Source organism: Musca domestica, unplaced genomic scaffold, assembly GCF_030504385.1.
Source record: "Musca domestica strain aabys unplaced genomic scaffold, Musca_domestica.polishedcontigs.V.1.1 34, whole genome shotgun sequence".
In the NCBI taxonomy this organism is placed as follows: Eukaryota; Metazoa; Arthropoda; class Insecta; order Diptera; family Muscidae; genus Musca; species Musca domestica.
The window spans coordinates 6,121,447-6,142,286 of record NW_026712313.1 but is presented as its reverse complement, the minus strand read 5'-3'; the positions used below and the strand labels follow the sequence as shown (position 1 = coordinate 6,142,286).

Sequence of the window (20,840 nt, the reverse complement as noted above, 5' to 3'; positions counted from 1 at the left end):
CATACTTTAAAATGGCCATAACTCCTTAAATATTGACATGTCGAGGTTTTTAGCTATTATTTGTGATCACTTTTTTAAAGAGGAAAAATAGCATACTTTAAAATCGCCATAACTCCTTAAATATTGACATTTCGGGGTTTTTAGCTATTATTTGTGATCACTTTTTTAAAGAGGAAAAATAGCACACTTCAAAATGGCCATAACTCCTTAAATATTGACATTTCGAGGTTTTTAGCTATTATTGTGATCACTTTTTTAAAGAGGAAAAATAGCATACTTTAAAATCGCCATAACTCCTTAAATATTGACATTTCGGGGTTTTTAGCTATTATTTGTGATCACTTTTTTAAAGAGGAAAAATAGCATACTTTAAAATGGCCATAACTCCCTAAATATTGACATTTCGAGGTTTTTAGCTATTATTTGTGATCACTTTTTTAAAGAGGAAAAATAGCATACTTTAAAATCGCCATAACTCCTTAAATATTGACATTTCGAGCTTTTAGCTGTTATTTGTGATCACTTTTTTAAAGAGGAAAAATAGCATACTTTAAAATGGCCATAACTCCTTAAATATTGACATTTCGGGGTTTTTAGCTATTATTTGTGATCACTTTCTTAAAGAGGAAAAATAGCATACTTTAAAATCGCCATAACTCCTTAAATATTGACATTTCGGGGTTTTTAGCTTTATTTGTGATCACTTTTTTAAAAAGGAAAAATAGCATACTTTAAAATGGCCATAACTCCTTAAATATTGACATTTCGGGGTTTTTAGCTGTTATTTGTGATCACTTTTTTAAAGAGGATAAATAGCATACATTAAAATGGCCATAACTCCTTAAATATTGACATTTCGGGGTTTTTAGCTGTTATTTGTGATCACTGTTTTAAAGAGGAAAAATAGCATACTTTAATATGGCCATAACTTCTTAAATATTGACATTTCGAGGTTTTTAGCTATTATTTGTGATCACTTTTTTAAAGAGGAAAAATAGCACACTTTAAAATGGCCATAACTCCCTAAATATTGACATTTCGAGGTTTTTAGCTATTATTTGTGATCACTTTTGTAAGGACGAAAAATAGCATACTTTAAAATGGCCATAACTCCTTAAATATTGACATTTCGGGGTTTTTAGCTGTTATTTGTGATCACTTTTTTAAAGAGGAAAAATAGCATACTTTAAAATCGCCATAACTCCTTAAATATTGACATTTCGGGGTTTTTAGCTATTATTTGTGATCACTTTTTTAAAGAGGAAAAATAGCATACTTTAAAATGGCCATAACTCCTTAAATATTGACATTTCGGGGTTTTTAGCTGTTATTTGTGATCACTTTTTTAAAGAGGAAAAATAGCATACTTCAAAATGGCCATAACTCCTTAAATATTGACATTTCGGGGTTTTTAGCTGTTATTTGTGATCACTTTTTTAAAGATGAAAAATAGCATACTTTAAAATGGCCATAACTCCTTAAATATTGACATTTCGGGGTTTTTAGCTGTTATTTGTGATCTCTTTTTTAAAGAGGAAAAATAGCATACTTTAAAATGGCCATAACTCCTTAAATATTGACATTTCGGGGTTTTTAGCTGTTATTTGTGATCACTTTTTTAAAGAAGAAAAATAGCATACTTTAAAATGGCCATAACTCCTTAAATATTGACATTTCGAGGTTTTTAGCAATTATTTGTGATCACTTTTGTAAGGACGAAAAATAGCATACTTTAAAATGGCCATAACTCCTTAAATATTGACAGTTCGAAGTTTTTAGCTATTATTTGTGATCACTTTTGTAAGGACGAAAAATAGCATACTTTAAAATGGCCATAACTCCTTAAATATTGACATTTCGGGGTTTTAAGCTATTATTTGTGATCACTTTTTTAAAGAGGAAAAATAGCATAGTTTAAAATGGCCATAACTCCTTAAATATTGACATTTCGGGGTTTTTAGCTGTTATTTGTGATCACTTTTTTAAAGAGGAAAAATAGCATAGTTTAAAATGGCCATAACTCCTTAAATATTGACATTTCGGGGTTTTTAGCTGTTATTTGTGATCACTTTTTTAAAGAGGAAAAATAGCATAGTTTAAAATGGCCATAACTCCTTAAATATTGACATTTCGAGGTTTTAGCTGTTATTTGTGATCACTTTTGTAAGGACGAAAAATAGCATACTTTAAAATGGCCATAACTCCTTAAATATTGACATTTCGAGGTTTTTAGCTATTATTTGTGATCACTTTTTTAAAGAGGAAAAATAGCACACTTTAAAATGGCCATAACTCCTTAAATATTGATATTTCAGGGTTTTTATTGACATTTCGGGGTTTTTAGCTGTTATTTGTGATCACTTTTTTTAAAGAGGAAAAATAGCATACTTTAAAATGGCCATAACTCCTTAAATATTGACATTTCGGGGTTTTTAGCTATTATAGCATAGCAAAATAGCACACTTTAAAATGGCCATAACTCCTTAAATATTGACATTTCGGGGTTTTTAGCTGTTATTTGTGATCACTTTTTTAAAGAAGAAAAATAGCATACTTTAAAATGGCCATAACTCCTTAAATATTGACATTTCGAGGTTTTTAGCTATTATTTGTGATCACTTTTGTAAGGACGAAAAATAGCATACTTTAAAATGGCCATAACTCCTTAAATATTGACATTTCGAAGTTTTTAGCTATTATTTGTGATCACTTTTTTAAAGAGGAAAAATAGCATACTTTAATATGGCCATAACTCCTTAAATATTGACATTTCGAGGTTTTTAGCTATTATTTGTGATCACTTTTTTAAAGAGGAAAAATAGCACACTTTAAAATTGACATAACTCCTTAAATATTGACATTTCGGGGTTTTTAGCTGTTATTTGTGATCACTTTTTTAAAGAGGAAAAATAGCATACTTTAAAATGGCCATAACTCCTTAAATATTGACATTTCGGGGTTTTTAGCTATTATTTGTGATCACTTTTTTAAAGAGCAAAAATAGCATACTTTAAAATGGCCATAACTCCTTAAATATTGACATTTCGGGGTTTTTAGCTATTATTTGTGATCACTTTTTTAAAGAGGAAAAATAGCATACTTTAAAATGGCCATAACTCCTTAAATATTGACATTTCGGGGTTTTTAGCTATTATTTGTGATCACTTTTTTAAAGAGGAAAAATAGCATACTTTAAAATGGCCATAACTCTTTAAATATTGACATTTCGGGGTTTTTAGCTATTATTTGTGATCACTTTTTTAAAGAGGAAAAATAGCATACTTTAAAATGGCCATAACTTTTTAAATATTGACATTTCGGGGTTTTTAGCTATTATTTGTAATCACTTTTTTAAGGAGGAAAAATATCATACTTTAAAATGGCCATAACTCCTTCAATATTGACATTTCGGGGCTTTTACCTATTATTTGTGATCACTTTTTTAAAGAGGAAAAATAGCATATAGAGGAATGCAATGATAGTGGTGTCATGCATTACTAATAAAAACAAAAAATAAATTTGAACAAGTTTTTCATTCTGAAAATTTAAAAGGAATATCATGTTGATGTAACGAGAAAGTAAAAGAAAAACGAAGATACATACCATGATACGGTTTAGCGCCTAACATAAGATTGGCCTTATTATGAACATATTTTTTCTTCTTGGCTACAAAAGGCACAAGGAATATATTTCCTCATTTTTTGCCTCTTTCTTTTTGGCTTAACAAAAACAAAAGTTTTCCACGCGTATTTATTCAGACACTCACTTCCGGTTTCGGGATGCTCACTTTCAATGCTTTCGCCCCCCATCCACCCTTAGCATAAGCTGGATATGAGTTGTTATTTCACTTGAAGTTCATTATGGTTTGGAGATTTTATACAGCATGTGTCGCGTTGTAAATTGTCTCGACGAGAATGAACACTATACGGCCATAAATCATAAAAAACAACTCAACATGTTGGCGCAACAGTAGTTGTTAATTTTCACTCGCTTTTTTTCAAATGTACTTTTCAGGGATTTAGCTGGAATTGAGGGAGAATCTTTAAAGGGATGTTTTTTCACAGGCAGTGATGAGTGAATAGTGGGAAAATAGATCACAAATGGATACGATGGGTGTAATTGCATTACAGGATACCACAACCAGTAAGGAAAAGTCAAATGTCGGGCGGGGCCGACTATATGATACTCTACACCACTATGCATAGTTAGTAGAGTTCCAGTTATAATTTGATTTCAGAGGGAATTAATGTATGAGAGGCATATCTACTTCTGAATCGATTTTCACCAAATTTGACGGAGATATTTTTTTTATTTATTATATTTATTAACATTGCTATAGAATGCATGATAACCTCAAAAAGGATTATAATAAGAAAAAACTGTGTATCGGAACCGAGTTCCACAAAATGGAAATGCAAGACCCGAAATTCACTCCATTTAGGCTGATATTTGCCATTATTTCTACAAGAAACCTGAAATCGGATTAAGGAAGCTATACCCAATTCTTAGCCGTTCTCTATAAAATTTGGCAAAGGTATTTCCGAGCTCTGTAAAATATCTGGTACTAAATATCAATGATGTGCAGTGCATATTACGAATGTGAGGTATACATATAAAGACTAAATCTGATGAAACATATGTATATATGAGAGATATAGCTGAATTTGAACCGATTTTCACCAAATTTTATGTACTTGCTTCTAGGCTGAATGTGGTCGTACGTGCATTGGGCTGATATAAGTCATTTTGTGCACAATAAACCTGAAATCGGATTAAGGTAGGTATGGAAGTATATCCAAATCTGAACCCATCTTGACAAAATTTGCCAGAGGTATTTCTGAGTTGTATCCGATACCTGGTGCCAAATATCATTCTATCGGAGTGCATGTTACGAATGTGATATAGCTATATCCGAACCAATAAACCAAATTCGATGTACTTGCTTCTAGACTAAATTCAGTCGGATGTACCAAAATGCAGGTAATTTGAACTGATATTGGCCATATGGTGCACAATGTATATCCTCAGCCTATGACCTTACATTTTAATATATTTTGACATGCGATTATTCATAGTATTGATCTTTTATGGGGGAGGTACCGAAGGGGTGGTGTAACATTTTTTATTTCGCATCTGAAATAAGCATTTTTATACCGTCCAACATACTATGGAGGGTATTTGAACTTTGTCATTCCGAAATACTCAGACCCAAAAAGTATATAATACAGAGTGAGATGAAAACTACAACCAAATTCAGACTGCTGTCATTTCAAGACCACTCGTTCGACAGCTGTTAAAATTATTTCAGTGACAGGTCATTATATTGTTTACGAGCGTGCAAAAACATTTTGGTGAAAATTTTCAGAAAAAAAGTTAATCGTGATGGAATTCAAGCGTGATGGTGTGATTTCTTCATATTTGGCTGGAAAATCACAAGTGGCTATCGTTGAGCACTCCAGCATTTAAATGTGAATAAATATTATCTGTCTCGTACCATCGCTCGTTATCGTGATACTGGTAGCGTAGCCCAACCTAAAGGAAGTGGACGGAAGAAAACAGTAACATCAGCAGAAATGTTTCGAAAAATAAAAAAATCGAAAATCGACCCGTTTCGCAGTGGCCGAAAAATGGCTCGTGAGCTGAATATCGTAATACTCCATTTGGCAAATATTGAAAAATGAGCACGGGATAAAGCCATTGAAATTCCAAAAAGTGCAAGAACTTACACCGCAACAGAAAGAAAATAGACTCAAAAGAGCTAAAGAGTTGCTTCGCTTGGCCGAAAGTGGTGAACTGTCGAATTTGGTTTTCTCCGATGAGAAAAAATTCGTTGTCCAGCAGTTTGTAAAAAAAAAAACAAAATGACCGTGTTTACTTGCCAAGGAGGTCAGCTGCAAATGTGCACCTTCGGTTGGCCACCAGAACTAAAGTGCCGGCCATGGTGATGATGTGGGCCGCCATAACAGCCGATGGTCGCTCTCCACTCGTATTAATCGACCCTGGCATCAGAATAAATGCCGAATATTATCGCCAAAATATTCTGGAGGGTGTATTAAAGCCTTGGGCACGCAAACATTTTGTCCGCAGACCTTGGACATTCCAACAGGACTCAGCAACTTAGCACTCTCACGCACCACCCAAAAATGACTACAAAATCAAGTTTCTCGCTTCATTTCCAGCACACAATGGCCACCAAAATCTCCCGATACCAATCTGTTGGACTATTGTGTCTGGAGTATTTTGGAAACCAAGGTTGGCACTAACAAGTTAAAAAGCAGTAAGTTCGGCCGGACCGAACTTTGAATAACCTCCACCATTTGGAACGAATTTGGAAATAAAATCCTTAAGCAATTCTGTTAAAATTTTAAAAATACCGAATATAGCCGTAATATTATCGAAATTGAAATAAACGGTGAATAATTTAGCTAAAATCATCATAATACCGTTTATAGGGAGGTATCGTTACATCGGAGCTATAAGAAGACCTGGACCTGCATAGTCAATTCTCTGTCACAGGCTGTAGCATCCATTACGAACTTCAAATACGACAATTCAAACAATTTTGGTGAGTATTGTACCTAAAATCGTCAAAATACCGAATATAGGGAGGTACTGATATATGGTGCCTATACGAAGACCTGGACCTGAATAGACAATTTTCTGTCACAGACTGTAGTTCCCATTTCGAACTCTAAATACTTACTGGTACTGATATATGGTGCCTATACGAAGACCTGGACCTGAATAGACAATTTTCTGTCACAGACTGTAGTTCCCATTTCGAACTCTAAATACTTAATTTGACCCACTCCGGTGAATAATGACGCTAAAATCATCAAAATACCGAATATGGGTGGTACCGTTCTTTGGGGGCTATACGAAGACGTGGACCTGCACAGACAACTTTCTGTCCCAAGCTGTAGTATTTACTACGAACTTCAAATACCAAATTTAAAACAATTCCGGTGAATAATGTCGCTTAAATCATCAAAATACCGAATATCGGGAGGTACCGTTACATTGAAGCTATATGAAAATGTGGACCTACATGGCTCATTTACGAACTTAACCTGTCTACTGGCAAAATAAACATGCGTGCAAAATTTTAGCCTTCTATATCAATTTGTTCGAAAGATAGCATGATTACAACAGACAGACAAAAATCGACTTAGAATTTTACGCTGAACAAAAATATATGTAATTACAAACGGGGGGGGGGTATAAAAAATACCAAAGTGTCGATCACCTCAAGCAAACGGAATGAGAAGGAATGAGAATGGGCCAAAGTACCACAGAGCAACATTTAACTTTGTTGCAGTTTTTTTTTTTCACCCCGTAATTTTGGGGTCTCCGACAAGTATTAGGAGGTGTTACAAACGGAATGAGAACTTGAGTATACGCTTCCTTCCATGATAGAGGATATTAATAATTTGTAATGGTTTTTTGTGTGCAGGGTATCTTCTAGAACTACTCTGCCGGATCAGATCTATTCTTCATGTAATTATGTTCTATGTACCGAATTGTTTTTACATTTCTTAAAATATTCTATAAAGGATGGACGGAAGACGTTTAATAGATCTTCTATGTACTAAAAGATCTTTGAAGTTCTCCTGGAGCTGAAAATATTTATTGAGTTCTTTTATAAATAAAAGAACTTTTACAGGTCGTCTAGATGCCTGATATTCTATTGATATTAGTATTTAAACACTTTAGCTTTGGGTGCCCATATTTTTATTTTCCAAATCTCACTTTAACATTTACAACCATAAATTAGTTAGAAAGAAAGACAGCAGATTGATAGCAATCAGATTAGTTAATTTTCGCTACGCTCGCATGATAGTAAATGACATTTTGTTAACCTCATTTAATGAAGGTTTACAACGAAACCGAACTGAACAACAACAAAATGATGGTCACGATTTTTCGCTCAATTTCCATTTTATGACATTTTCAAACAATTTTCTCTATTCGGATTAGAGAAAAAAAAATAGAAAACCAAACAAAATACCACAAAATCCGCAGTCCCTAAAATTCTCATTTCATTTCTTGATCTTTTGACAAAAGTTAATTTCCATAAATCTGCAATTAAATGCTCTAGTTTTTACGGTCATACATGTTATAGAGCGAGCCACAAGATACCTACCTACCTACCTTTGTCAGCAACATCGAAAGCCAGAACAACATTAAACGTCAGCGTGGTTCATTACCGCCACTTTTTCAGCTGTTCGTTTTACCAACCATCCATCCAGCCAGCCAGCCACAACTTGCCGTTTTTCGTGGGGCAAAAAGGAACATCGTGATATTGCTTCATTTGCAGCATGTTTAACAAATTGAAAATTGTTAACAATTCGTTAATTTCAATCTGCAACAGCAGTTAAGGCCGCGACAAAGTCGGTTGGAAAACATTTACAACACATGGACTGAAAGACAAATCTACTCTCCCTTACTTATTGTCTAGAGGATGGCAAGTATCTATCTTAAAATCTCCAAAAGTTTTCATCGCTTCTTTAAAGGTTCGCCAAATAAATTGGAGTAAATAAAATTTGGGGCTTACAGATTTCAGTTTTTGAAAATATTACAGCGAAAATTGCCTGCTGTTTCATGCATCCATTGTATGGGAGATGAGATGTTATTATTGCAAACATGAATGGGCATGCCATTGACAGCGGAACAATTTACCCCGGAAAGTATTACAAATGCCAACATAAAGTATGAAAACTTACACTCAAAATTGGGCTTCTCTGAAGATGACGACAATCGACTGTTTGTTCATTCGTTCGGTTGGCTGTCATGACAGCAAAACAATTGCCATTGTTACCCGTCACCAAACAAACCAACCATCCAACCGACACTATTAGTGTTGGCAAACTTGGCAAACACTGCAACGCCAATTGTCTTCTCGATTTCAATACAAACCCGAGTATCGATTGGCAATATCTTTGCCTCAAAGACAACCAAAGAAGGAACAATAAAATCCAGTGCTCCGTTTATGTTAAACAATCAATTTGTTGCACATTCTTTTGTTAATTTAGACAAACTTTAAGTGTAACACATGACGACAGGGCTGTTGAGGAGAATATATCTCTTTATGGGAATGGGGAAAAAGGGTTACCACAAGCACAGTGTTCTGAAGAAGGGAAAATATTTGGGCAAAATACATCAATAAATGTATCAATAGAATACCTTAAAACGGCATTCTATAAATAGAGACCTTGAAAATGTATAATATCGATAAGGAAAGTTTCAAAATGACCTCCCTTAAAAGGGAGGTATATATATATATATATATATATATATATATATATATATATATATATATATATATATATATATATATATATGTATATATATATATATATATATATATATACATATATATATATGAATGAATTATATCTATAGACGACCCTTTTGAAGGTCCCCTTTTAAGTGTGTATATATATCGTATTCAGAAAAGATCTCTGGCTGAGAAAAATAAATATAAAAGGGGTTGGGCCGATTTGTAACATAAGTTAGTAAAACTAATGGTATATGTGAAATTGGAGGATAATCGCGTCCTTATTTCACATGTGAGCATTTTGTTATTTAAAATGCTGACTTTTTGTGGGGAGATACTAGAAGGAGTGGTCCCATATCTACCATCTTCACCAGATATCTTGCCTTGGATCAGATCCTTATTTCGGTTATTCAAACTGTTAGCCGTTAGTGAAGGAGGTACCATAAGGAGTGGACCAATATATTTCATCTTCACACCAGATCTTACATTTCAATAAAAAATATTGAAATGTCTGAAATTTGATGAGATTCAGATGCTTATTTCGCATTTCATGGGAGATGTAATTGGTCATAATTTGATGAGAATCGGAAGCTGGTGGTACGAAAGGAGTGCACTGATATATTCCATCTTTGGACGTTCGTACTCTTATATCACATTTTAAAAGTTATAATTATTCCAAATTTCGATCCTTTGTCGGGGTGGTACTTGATGGAGTAGCCCGATTATTTAGTAGGCGCATCGCACCTGACTTAAAACTGACAAAAATATTGGGACTTGCAAAGTTTGAGCAAAATTGGTTGAGCCTTTATTTTCCCATTCCCTTCAAGAGTTATCGTGCGCACCAGGCATATAGACGGGCGGACGGATGGACACCCCTGATTCGACTCCAAATGCCCTGAAATAAATTTGGTCAAAAGAGACCTAGGGTCTTAAACCGTTATTTCGATGAGGTGCGCTATGGACGTATCAACTGTAATATGACTGAGGGTATAAAATGTGGGTTTTTTTTGGAACATTGATACAATTATATTGATATGTACCGGAAATAGAGATTTTTTTCGTTGTCGTCAACCTTCTAAACTTATGTTGAAGATTTTTGCACAGACATGCTTTTAATATATATGTATTCCTGGCGTTTAGGTAAGATTTAAACTTTTGCGACTTCTAGGACCTATAATACAGGGTTGCCCATATTCGACGGACCCTTAGGCCATTTCGATGACTCTTTGGGCCCATTCCAATCGACGAGGCTTGTCCGCCGGCAACATTCTTTGCGTCAATTGAATTTTGTACGGGAACAAATGCAAATCAATGCGAATAATCCGTTGTAAAGTGGACCGAGCCATGCCCAACTGCTGAGAACGGCGTTTTTGGGATGTTCTTGGGGACCTCTCAACACTGACTCGTACGGCAGCGATATTCTCGGTCGATCTCCTTGGTCGACTTTTAAATGGCCTCTTCGGATTAGAAATTAATGGTGTTCTTAGAAGGCGCACTTCTCACATTTTTTAATGTTTTAAAAGCACGTTGCGTTTTCACAATTGACTTCTTCTGTTGAATGTAGATTTCAACTATTTCAGAGCGCTCGCGTGGCGTGTATTGGTTCATGGTAAAAATCTGCTTGGACTGACGCTTCAAACGCGGTATGTCATTAAGCGATGTGACATCTCTGTCAAAAGTTATGGCGTTGTCAGATGGGTCCGTCGAATATGGGCAACCCTGTCCTCGTTTTACTGTCTGAAATATTGCCGATGACAACATGTACCTAAAATCAACTAATTCGAATGATTCTTAATCGGAAAATTTCAAAAAATTTGGGAGAAGGAGGAACTTGCCACCACCATTTAGGTCACTTCTAAAACACCGATTCTTGTGTTATTAAAAGGCAATTTGTACAGAGTTTTTCATATTTAGAAAGTCCTCCATGGTTCTCTATAGAAGGAAGGTCTTGATCAAGACTTCTTTTAATACAAGTTATTCAAAATATCTTCTCTTTTAAGTAAATTAAAGTAGAATACCTTCGATTGGTCTTCTGTACACAGCAAATTTTCCGAAATATTTTAGGGCAAATAGAATGCCATAAAAAAAGATGATTATGGATAGCTTGCAACAGATTAGGATTTCAAAAAGGGTTTCTATAGACAGAAACCTCCAAACAGTCTTCTATGGAAAAAAGGCTTGGAAAAGGTCTTCTTTAAATAGATGGCGAACTAAAGATATTCTATAGATAGAAGGCTTTATACGGCATTATTGCCATCCTTGAAATCCGAAATTTATTAAACTAACCTAATGTCATACCGTCCTACCGAGCCATAATTATATCTGTATCGTGGCACAGAATATAGTACTATTAGTACTTTTTGCACCCCAATGGTTCAAACATTGTTAAAGTTGACTATATTGACACTTTCGATAAAAAACGCAGTGTAGCAGCCCTACACACAAATTGTGATCCAACTGCCTAATTTTAGAATTCTAGTCTTACTTATTTGATCAATACTATCCCACAGCATTTAGTAAATTGTAGTTCTCTTTTAAATTCAAAAAAGTTCAGTCATATATCATACTTATGTATCAAGAGTGCCCGATATTTAAAAATTCGTCTAAAACACTGATTGTCCTTGAGCAGCTTTTCGTACCGTTTTTGTTCGTATTTCAAGAAAGCTATTTTAAACCCAAGCAGCCCTTAAACAACACCCACGGCTCAAATTTCCGGCATACAATGTTGCAGCATTTAAGTACATGTCATATGCTTCTGATTTGAATTTCCAAAAACTCCACTTTTATTTCACCTACACATAGCAACAGTGGTTCACACTCCAAATTTCAATGCCCCCATTTCTGATATGTCAGTAAGTCCCATAGTTTGAAATTTGCTCTCTCTGAAAATATTTTTGAAAAATATCGGTATTGAACCACAATATATCCCACAACCACGCTGGTCTTCGAATAAACAAATTTTGTCTTTCAACACTTAAAAGTGTCTCAAATCCGTGCTTAAGTGCGACAGCCCAACAAATGCCAACACAATAACAAACAATTGCCAATAACATGGCCAATCGAGGGAAGAGTGCGGTGGCCCAATGCATTCCATGCTATTGCCATAATAAAAAGGTCTCCTGCTGAGCCCTGCAGAAGAGAGTCGGTCCCTGTGTACACACGTTTTAGTTACATGTTAAAAATCATGTTATTACATGCTACAGAGTATTACTGGCATTACTACTACTACTCGAACAGACCAGACCAAGTCCAAGTTGCATATTGCATTATGTTGCAACTATATTTGTTGCTGTTGTTGCAGCCTGACTGCCTGCTGGCTGCGTGGCACACAACAATGCCGGGACAACTTAGCTGATGCTCTATGCTCTACTAAGCCAACTGCTGCTGCTCGTTCAATAGGCTAAACTACCATTTAATAGGCTAAAAAGCCAATTTTCATGCTTTGTCAACAAATTTGAACTTTAGACGAAACTTTTATAAGTTTAGTGCATGGTTGGGTGGTTCGACATAAAGCTGAGCCTACGTATATGGTTACAGACAGTGGTATGTCGGAGGGAATAATTTAAGAGGAACTTGAAATTTTACATTTTTAGAAAATCAGACTAACGGATTGCGAAAATAGCTATAAGTTACAAATTGATGTTACTACATACATATTTTCATAAAGGGTATTGATAGAATTCTAAATTAATATTTGGTAGTGGTCCATTTTTGGAACTTCGTGTTAAAAGGGTACAAATAGGTACTAGAATTCCATAATTTGGAATCGGGGCAGTGTTGACGTGAAACATAACATATATGACATGACATTTATGACAAGAGGTACCGATAGGCATAAAATTTGAAATATTGCGGCATTTTTTCCAGACACGCTTTTTATACTCTTTATGGATGGTATATTAATTTTGTCATTCCGTTTGTAACTCCTTGAAATACTCATGTTAGACCCAACAAAGAATGTATATTCTTGATCAGCGTAAAATTCTAAATGTCCGTCTGTCTGTCTGTTGTAATCACGCTATCTTTCGAACGAATTGACTTTTGCAGTAGTCATATAGGTCCATGTTTTCATATAGCCCCCATATAACGGTAACTTCCGATATTCGGTATTTTGATGATTTTAGCGTCTCTTGAAGTTCGAAGTGGATACTACAGCCTAAGACAGAAAATTGTCTGTGCAGGTCCACGTCTTCATATGGCTCCCATATAATGGTACCTTCCCATATTCGGTATTTTGATGACTTTAGCGACATTATTCACTGGAATTGTTTCAAATATGGTATTTGAGGTTCGAAATGGATATTACAGCCTAAGACAGAAAATTGTCTGTGCAGGTCCACGTCTTCGTATAGCGCCCATATAACGGTACCCCCCGATATTCGGTATATTGATGATTTTAGGGACATTATTCACCGGAATTGTTTCAAATTTGCTATTTTAAGTTCATAATGGATACTACGGCATATGACAGAAAATTGTCTGTGCAGGTTCACGTCTTCAAATAGCGACATTACTGATGATTTTAGCGACATTACTCACCAGAGTAGTTTCAAATTACGCATTTAGGGTTCGTAATGGGAACTACAGTCTGTGACAGAAAATTGTCTATGCAGATCCAGGTCTTTGCATAGGGCCTATATATCAGTAGATCCCTATATTCGGTATTTTGACGATTTTAGGTACAATACTCTCCGAAATTGTTTGAGATGTAGCTACATTATTCACCGTTTATTTCAAGTTCCGAATTTGAAACAAAGCCCAGTATAACGGCTGTATTCGGTATTTTTAAGATTTTAGCAGAACCTTTAACGGATTTAATTTTTTGAAAATATCCAAATTCGTTCTAAATGGTGGAGGGTATTCAAAGTTCGACCCGGCCGAACTTACCTTATTATCTATTTAAATACACAAAACTATTATTTTATCATCAATAATATTAATCTGTTATCGGTGAAATATGCCACGTTAACGCTTTTATTTAAATACAATTGTCTGCTTCTGTGTTGATTATTTACATTTGTTGTCGCTACGCAAAAAGCAGAGTGGCGCAGTGGAAGCGTGCTGGGCCCATAACCCAGAGGTCCGAGGATCGAAACCTTGCTCTGCTAAACAGTTGAAACATTATTTTATTTAGAAACATATTTTTATTTTATTTATAGGAAAGTAACAATATAACCAACGAAGTGTGTACTTGAAATCTGAAAATTTGTACCATATGCCTACATGAAACGGCTAAAGCTAAAAATGCTAAAATTTTGCATTAGCGTCAGCGTTGGTATGTGACAATAAAACTTGAAATTCGGTATGAGAATCAAGGTTGGAATGTAAGTTTGATATAGGAATTTGGTTTTGAAAATATGTACTAAGTGTGCGAACTGTATTAAATGATAATCAATTTAGAACAGTTTGGTTTTGGGTTAACAGATGAATATTGATGATATTGAGGTCCCAGTCGGTGGTAGGTTTGTGATTAAAAGGTGGTTTTGGGAATGTATAACAGATAGTGCTTGAAATTTGGTATTAGGGTCGTTGTCCTTATGCAGCCTGTACATATGGAGGCTTCGGAAATATGTACTATATTTGTACTAAACGGTATATTTGGTTTGGGAGAAGGAATAGAGACAAAACACTGTGCTAAAGATTTGGTGGTGGTTTAGAAATGTGTCCTATATTTGTACGAAAAGTAGTAAAGTATATTAATTTTATCAAATTTTGGTAATGGGTAGAGGGATTAAGCTGAAATTCTGAAATTTGGATGTGGGTCCATTGTGCAATGGTTTTGCTAAAATTTTCCACAATAAACTACAAAATTAAAGAATTTGAAGACTTTTTCTCTTATTATTCCTTCGAGAAAAAAAATTGGAAATCTGAAAATTTAATATAAAAAAAAATATTATCAAACTGAATAAATTGTGAATTTTGAGTACTAAAAAGGCCCAATACAAACTGTTAAAACGAATCTTAAATGTGAAAGTGGACTGACGAAATATCCGTAATATTGTGGATCACACAATATACATAATGAAGAATTCCAATGAATCTGCATCCGATTATTTCAACAATTGCGGTAGAAGTTACCTTTATAAGAAGTTTTAAGACGTCGATACACAAGTCTTCCATTTTTAGATCTACATTCATAATTTAAGGGCGTTTTCCTGTAATTATTGAAAAAAAAAAATTAATTTTGTCGCACCGATTACGAATCCTTGCCTCAAAAAGCCAAATTGTTTTTGAAAAAATAAAATTTGACGAAAATCTTTATTTAATTATTCATTTACTTTTTTACTTATTATATAATTTCTCTATTATACAATTTCTTTATTTTGTTGATTGATTTAATTAGTTTTTTATTTTCTAATTTATTTATTGTTATTTATTTTCTTACATATAAAAATATAATTTTCCCAAAAAAAGCATTTTTCAAGTTAGCAGAGCAAGGTTTCGATCCTCGGACCTCTGGGTTATGGGCCCAGCACGCTTCCACTGCGCCACTCTGCTTGTTGGCATAGTGACAACAAAAGTCAATAATCAATACACAAGAAGACACACAGAATATTTTATAGAGAGCACGACATTGAAGTTAGCTAATTTAAACAAAAAATATTTTAGTATCAAATCTCACGGATATCTGATTAATTTTTTTGATGATAAAAGTAATGATGTGTACTAAAATAAATAAAAATAAGTTACTATTAGGTATGGATAATAGAACGTGTAAATAAGATATTGAAATATCCTAAACACATTCTTTTAAAACCTATGAGTTTATCTCAGATCCTCCTTATTCCGTTTGAAATATAGGATAGTCCTTGAAATAATATTCTTTAAAATCTTCTTTAGAGTCCGTGAAAATATATTCCCAAATATCCAAGCTGGTGTCCATGAAAAAATATCATTCAAAATCCAAGTTGGTGTCTTTGAAAATATTCTTTAAAAAAATTTACGTTTGATGGTCCTTGAAAAAATATCATTAAAAATCCAAGTTGTCATCTTTGAAAAATTTCCTTATATATCCAAGTTGGTGTTCTTGAAAAAAAATCCACCTTTATTGGTCCTTGAAAAAATATTCTTTAAAAAAATCCGTGTTTATTGGTCCTTGAAAAAATGTTCTTTAAAAAATCCACGTTTATTGGTCCTTGAAAAAATATTCTTTAAAAAATCCACGTTTTTGTTGAGATGATCCTTGAAACAATATTTTTTAAAAAATCCACGTTTATTGATCTAAAGGTCCTTGAAAAATATTTGTTAAAGAATCCACATTTATTGTTGAGATGGTCCTTGACTTAAAAAAAAAATCCACATTTATTGTTGAGATGGTCCTTGACTTAAAAAAAAAAATCCACATTTATTGGTCTAAAGGTCACTGAAAAATATACTTTAAAAATCCACGTTTATTGGTCTAAAGGTCCTTGAAAAATATTCTTTAAAAAATTCACGTTTATTGGTCTAAAGGTCCTTGAAAAATATTCTTTAAAAAATTCACGTTAATTGGTCTAAAGGTCCTTGAAAAATATTCTTTAAAAATCCACGTTCCTTGGTTTGAGGGTTCTTGAAAACTATTCTTTAAAAATCCACGTTCCTTGGTTTGAGGGTTCTTGAAAACTATTCTTTAAAAAATCCACGTTTGTTTGACTGTTGGTCCTTGAAAAAAATTCTTAAAATTCCACGTTTATTGTTGAGATAGTCTTTGAAAAAAATTCTTAAAAACCCACGTTTATTGTTGAGATGGTCCTTGAAAAATATTCTTAAAAATCCACGTTTATTGTTGAGATGGTCCTTAAAAATATTCGTAAAAATCCACGTTTATTGTTGAGATGGTCCTTGAAAAAACATTTTTTAGAAAAATCCTCCTTTATTGGTCGTTTGAAAAAATATTCTTTAAAAAATCCACGTTTATTGTTGAGATGGTCCTTGAAAAAACATTTTTTAGAAAAATCCTCCTTTATTGGTCGTTTGAAAAAATATTCTTTAAAAAATCCACGTTTATTGTTGAGATGGTGCTTGAAAAAATATTTTTTTAGAAAAATCCTCCTTTTTTGGTTCTTTGAAAAAATATTATTTAAAAAATCCACGTTTATTGGTCTTTGAAAAAATATTATTTAAAAAATCCACGTTTATTGGTCTTTGAAAAAATATTATTTAAAAAATCCACGTTTATTGGTCTTTGAAAAAATATTCTTTAAAAAATCTACGTTTACTGGTCCTTGGAAAAATATTCTTTAAAAAATCTTCGTTTATTGGTCCTTGGAAAAATATTCTTTAAAAAATCCGCGTTCATTGGTCCTTGGAAAAATATTCTTTAAAAATCCACTTTTATCGGTCCTTAAAAAAATATTCTTTAAAAAATCCACGTTTATTGGTCCTTGAAAAAATATACTTTAAAAAATCGACGTTTATTGGTCCTTGAAAAAATATTCTTTAAAAAATCCACGTTTATTGGTCCTTGAAAAAATATTCTTTAAAAAATCCACGTTTGATTGGTCCTTGAAAAATATTTTTAACAAATACTACTGTACCATAGACTGCAATAGGTCACATTGGGGAGAGGAGGAATCACCCACCTAAACATCTACCTTCGTAACATTTCAGCGTGTATGGGAATTTCAAGCAAAGTGTGTCTGGGAAAGGAACGCGTTAAGGTTATGATCAGCAAGTTTCAAAAATGCAAGAACAACAACAACAACGCCACCATCTACTACTACTTCAAAATTGTAACAAACTATGTTGTTGTTATACAAAGTCCACATTTTTCCTCCACTTTATTTTTTTTCTATTTTGCAGTTACGGATGAACAATATTGTCAATGTAATACCGCATACCAAATCGAAAAGTTCTATACTCTTGCCCCTACATCCCCCACCACCGACCGCCATCAACAAAGTAACTCTCAACGAAGTAACTATTTCAATCCGGTATCGATGTGAAACAAAGTTTTCCTCGGCTACGCTGCACAATTCTGTTGAGGAAAATTTCTAAAGTGGCATCATTTGTTAAGTTTTGTCATCGTTATCGTTTTTTTTCGTATTGTTTCGATACTTTGTTCATTTAGTTGTGTGTATGTTTGTGAATTTGGTTGGTTGGGTTGAATAGATTTTTTTCTTATTAGTAGCTAAAGGAGTTTAGCGATTTCATAATGGCCTTATTGTGAGCACAAATTAGTTAAGCGCGTTCAAATCGCATTGCATGAACAGGCTCGGTATGCTACAGTTTATTTTTTTTTGTGTCGTTTGCCATAAAAGGAAATATCATTGGAATTAATAGATAAAGTAAATGAACAGTGGGGTGAAAAGTTGCTACATAGCATGGTTGAATATTAAAAAAAAATAATTATTTTTCTATATCATAATCGTCAAACAATGTTTGAAAAGAAGCAAAAAAGTATCAGTCGGCTTTGCCGACAGATGTATACCCTCAGCCAATGTTCGATTATTTAAATATATTTTGACTTCTCTGATGATTATTCAAATTGTTGGCCCTCTATGGAGTAGATTTCGAAGGAACGGGGCAATATTGTCCATTTCGTATCGGACTTAAACAAATATGATATCAATATTTCGACGTGCTAGGTTTGGACTGTATCGACTATTTCCAACACTTTATGTGCTCGAGATACCAGATATAGTCGACCGAAGCATTCTATTGACATACTTCATCTAATGCAGATAAAACCAGTAAAGAAATTCATGATACACTACACCACTTTGCTATTTTAGTAGAGCTCCACATAACAATTACAAGTTTTTATAAGAGAATTCAATCATACACGCTATGATTATAATTATAATTTAAAGTTCAAAGGACTAAATATACCGAAGGTTTTTAAATTTTTTAATTCGGACTTGTACTGCCCATTTGGTGCAAATTAATTTGAAATCAGATAAAGGTATATCCAAATCTGAACCCATCTCGATAAAATTTGCGAAGATATTTCTGAGCTGTATTTGATATATTTCCCTGAATATCGTTTTTACGGAGTGCATATTACGGCTGTGGGTAACAAATATAACAAATCGGATGAACAATAAATATGGGAGCTATAGCTATATCTCAAACGATCTTCACCAAATTTGGCATACTACTTTCTAGACTCAATTTGGTCCTATGTTCCAAATTCCATCCCATTTGAGCAAATATTAGACGTTTGGTGCACAATAAAAGGTAAATCGGACGAAGTTATATATGGGAGCTATATCCAAATCTAAACCGATCTCGATAAAATTTAGCAAATGTATTTCTGAGCTGCATTTGATATATTTCTCCAAATATTTTTGTTACATAGTGCATATTACGGCTGGGGAGGACAAAAATAACAAATCGGATGAACAATATATATGGGAGCTATAGCTATATCTGAACCGATTTCGATCAAATTTGGCATACGTATTTTCAGGCCTAATTTGGTTGTATGTGCAAAATTCCATACTATTCGGGCTGATGTTGCACGTTTGGTGCACAATAGAAGGCAAATCGGACGAAGATATATATGGGAGCTATATCTAAATTTTTACCGATTATCTCCAATTTCAATAGGGTTCGTCCATGGACCAAACAAATGATTTGTGCAAAATTTCATCTCAATCGGATAATAAATGCGACCTGCATTATGTTCACAAGAATACATGGACAGACGGACGGACGGACAGACGGACTAACTTGTATAAATCAACTCAGAAAGTGATTCTATGGAGATCCTCAAAAGTAACTATGGGTCTATCTCGCTTCCTTCTCCATGTTACAAACAAATGCACAAAGACATAATACCCTTGTCACTATGTGGTGTAGGGTATAAATATTGGTATGGGCGAAATTACAAGAAAATGGAACACTTATATCCAATTTTATGCTAACTCATAAATTTCGAATTCAACCCAGATTTCTGGTAGAGAGAAATGTTTAGCATGTTGTAAAGAATCGCTGACTTGTTTGGCAAGTTATGACAGATAAAAGCCTTTGTGGGTGAGGTAGCAGAAGGGGTTCGCAAATATATATATATATATATATATATATATACATATATATACACTCTACAACACATCTTGTGTTGGCGAAAATGTTTGTATGTGTGACATATGAAGAGAGTTGGATGTTTATTTTGCATTATTTGAGAGTTTTGTTTTTTAAAATCGTGAACCCTATGCAGAGCAAGTACCATAAGGAGTGCTCCGATATAAACCTTCTTCACAGCAGATCTTGTGTTAGTAGAAATAATGGGATGTGCGAAATTTGAAAAGAACCGGATGCTTATTGTGGAATTTATGATAATTTTGATTATTCAAAATTGTGACCCTTGGTGTGGGAGGTACCAGAAGGTATGGTGCGATCTCTACCATCTGTATAACAGATCTTGTGTTGCCGGAAATACTTAGCCAAGCCTGAATAGAAACGGAATTTATTATCGTTTTGGTCATTAAAATTTTTGACCCTTTGTGGGGGAGGTACCAGAAGGAGTGGACCGATATATTCCATTTCCATACCAGACCTTGGGTTAATATATATATTGCGTTATGTGATTTTTGAAGACAATTGGACTCATTTTATAAGAGTTATAATTATTAAAAATGTT

At 33.8% G+C, this 20,840-nt stretch overlaps 1 protein-coding gene and 2 non-coding genes across 3 annotated transcripts in view; 1 reads left to right on the top strand and 2 right to left on the bottom strand.

The window, feature by feature from the left end:
* The window catches only part of LOC131800418 (lipase 1-like), a 96,200-nt gene that overhangs the window by 9,747 nt on the left and 65,613 nt on the right, over window positions 1-20,840 (bottom strand). The window lies entirely within an intron of this gene.
* TRNAM-CAU (transfer RNA methionine (anticodon CAU)) lies at window positions 14,314-14,385 on the top strand. Its single transcript has one exon. It is a non-coding gene; the product is annotated as a tRNA-Met (tRNA).
* TRNAM-CAU (transfer RNA methionine (anticodon CAU)) lies at window positions 15,704-15,775 on the bottom strand. Its single transcript has one exon. It is a non-coding gene; the product is annotated as a tRNA-Met (tRNA).